This window comes from Palaemon carinicauda, chromosome 2, assembly GCF_036898095.1.
Source record: "Palaemon carinicauda isolate YSFRI2023 chromosome 2, ASM3689809v2, whole genome shotgun sequence".
NCBI classification, from domain to species: domain Eukaryota; kingdom Metazoa; phylum Arthropoda; class Malacostraca; order Decapoda; family Palaemonidae; genus Palaemon; species Palaemon carinicauda.
The window spans coordinates 23,204,795-23,208,274 of record NC_090726.1 but is presented as its reverse complement, the minus strand read 5'-3'; positions in this window follow the sequence as shown (position 1 = coordinate 23,208,274).

Sequence of the window (3,480 nt, the reverse complement as noted above, 5' to 3'; positions counted from 1 at the left end):
GATTCTATTTCATATATCTTTCAATGGACACTTTAATGGTTAAAAGACGTTCATATATGGTAGAGGTAAGGGACAGTGAAATGACAACGCCCTAGATGGAAGGGACAAGGCACTAAAGACTGACCATATTTCCATATGATCAGCACTCAGGCCCCCTCTCTACCCAAGCTTGGACCAGGTAATTCCGGGAAATGGCTGTTGGTGACTCAGCAGGTAGACCTATAGGCTACTCCAGAAATCAACAACTCCCATCCCACATCCTTAGCTCTCAAGAATCCGGCAGATCGTTAGGCATGCACGTTTCTTATAGACCCCCATAACTACACTGTATAAAAAAAAGATTCACACTCGGAGGATATTTCTGGCCTATTAAATTCTCATGGTAACCTGCCAACTAAGAAAATTTATAAGTGTTGTAACAGGCGTGGCTGAACTCAAATATACAGTACATTAGTCCTGAAAGAAAACTGAATTTTCTGTTGTTGGGGGTTATTTTACTTTTCACTGGAAACGACGTACATTTTGTTCCATTACCAAGAATTTCAAAGCCCAATGAGTCGGGGAATACCTGAAGAATATTTTTTTTTTACATTTTAGTATTTTTTTGGGGGAGTGATTTTCGAATGTGTAAGATCTCAATTGTTTGTATTTTTTTTATTACAACTAAGATATAGATAAATAATATATATATATATATATATATATATATATATATATATATATATATATATATATATATATATATATAGTATATATATAAATGGGAGTGCTGGGCGTAAGGGTAAGGGAGCTTTTTTTGCAAAAAGCTTACTTTATATATTTCATTTCAGAAATGATTGAAAGATGATAATATGCATAACTTTTTTACTCAGAAAACATTGAAAGATATATAAAATTACATAAATTTATTAACGAATTCTGCATAAGAATAATCATTCGAAAGCAATCTCGAATAAAAGGGTTATCGTTAGGGTAAGGAATTATTCTAATTATATGTATGTATTGACTCTCTCTCTCTCTCTCTCTCTCTCTCTCCTCTCTCATCCGTCTCCCACTCTCGTCATCTCTCTCTCTCTCTCTCTCTCTCTCTCTCACTCTTTCTCTCTCTCTCTCCTCTTCTCTCTCTCCTCTCCTCTCTCTCTCTCTCCTCTCTCTCTCTCTCTCTCTCTCTCTCTCTCTCATTCTCTCTCTCTCTCTCTCTCTCTGTATATATATATATATATATATATATATATATATATATATATATATATATATATATATATACATATATATATATATATATATATATATATATATATATATATATATATATATAAATATATATATATATATATATATATATATATATATATATATATATACAGAGAGAGAGAGAGAGAGGAGAGGGGAGAGAGAGAGAGGAGGAGAGAGGGCAGAGAGAGAGAGGAGAGAGGAGAGAGAGCTGTGTACACACATATATACACGCATACACTCATATACGCACTCACACACGCACACACACATATATATAAATCACTATATATATATATATATATATATATATATATATATATATATATATATATATATATATATATGTATATAATATGTATATATATTTATATATATGTACTGTACATTCATGTATATATATATGACTCTGGAAAATACGTCTGTTGCTATGAGAGCCCGGCTTCGACATTGATTTCTGAATGGGTAAAAAAACTGTATAGGATAAAAAAATCCTTCCTCGACAACGTCATTGCAAGTCTCATTATGATGCAAATGAAGTTGACAGAGTGTAGTGCATAAAGATTCCATACTGCCGTCTACTCGATTTGAAGTCGCTCTCTCACTCTCCTCTCTCTCTCTCTCTCTCTCTCTCTCTCTCTCCTCTCTCTCCTCTCTCTCTCTCTCTCTCTCTCTCTAGATCAGCATATTGAATAGAAGCTTGAAGTCTGAATCTCTGATTTATTTCATATATCATGCTATGGACAGTTTAAAGGTTTAAAAGACGTTCATATATGGTAGAGGTAAGGGACAGTGAATTGACAACGCCCTAGATGAAGGGACAAGGCACTAAAGACTGTCCATATATCCATATGATCAGCACTCAGGCCCCCTCTCCACCCAAGCTTGGACCAGGTAAGGCCGGGAAATGGCTGTTGATGACTCAGCAGGTAGACCTATAGGCTACCCCAGAAAGCAACAACTCCCACCCCACTTCCTTATCTCTCAAGAATAGTAAGAATGAAAACAAAACAAGCACTGTCTAGTGTGAGTGGCTCTCGAACCCCAGTCCGGCAGATCGTTAGGCAGCACGTATTCTATAGACCCCCATAACTTTACTATATAAAAAAAAAGATTCACACTCGGAGGATATTTCTGGCCTATAAAATTTTCATAGTAACGTGCCAGCTAAGAAAATATATTAGTGTTGTAACAGACGTGGCTGAACTCAAATATACATTAGTCGTGAAAGAAAACTGAATTTTCTGTTGTTGGGGGTTATTTTACTTTTCACTGGAAACGACGTACATTTTGTTCCATTACCAAGAATTTCAAAGCCCAATGAGTCGGGGAATACCTGAAGAATATTTTTTTTTTACATTTTAGTATTTTTTGGGGGAGTGATTTTTCGAATGTGTAAGATCTCAATTATTTGTATTGTTTTTTATTACGACTAAGAAATAAATATATATATATATATATATATATATATATATAATAATACACATATATATATATATATATATATATATATATATATATATATATATATATATATATATATATATATATAAATGGGAGTGCTGGGGCATAAGGGTAAGGGAGCTTTTTTTGCGAAAGCTTACTTTATATATTTCATTTCAGAAATGATTGAAAGGTGATATATTATGCATAACTTTTATAGGAAAAATATAAAAATTACATAAATTTAGTAACGAATTCCTCATAAGAATAATCATTCGAAAGCAATCTCGAATAAAAGGTTATCGTTAGCTTGTATTTACATGTAAGAGTAAGGGATTATTCTAATTATATGTATATATTTACTCTCTCTCTCTCTCTCTCTCTCTCTCTCTCTCTCTCTCTCTCTCTCTCTCTCTCTCTCTCTCTCTCTCTCTCCTCTCTCTCTTTCTCTGTCTTATACATACATATATATATATATATATATATATATATATATATAATATATATATATATATATATATATATATATATATATATATATATATATATATATATATATATACCAGGAAATTATCTTATCTCATTAATCCATTGTCGTCTCCTCCTTCCCTTGCGTCGTTTACAATCACTCAGGACCCACTTTTTTTTTTTATTCTTTTAGTCGATTTACCGTCTATCCTTCGCACTATATGTCCTGCCCTTGTCCATTTCCCTTTCTTACATGTTGTTAAAATATGCGTTACTTTATTTGTTCTCGCATCCATGTTGCTCCTTTTCTGCCTCAGCGGCATTCACATAATTATT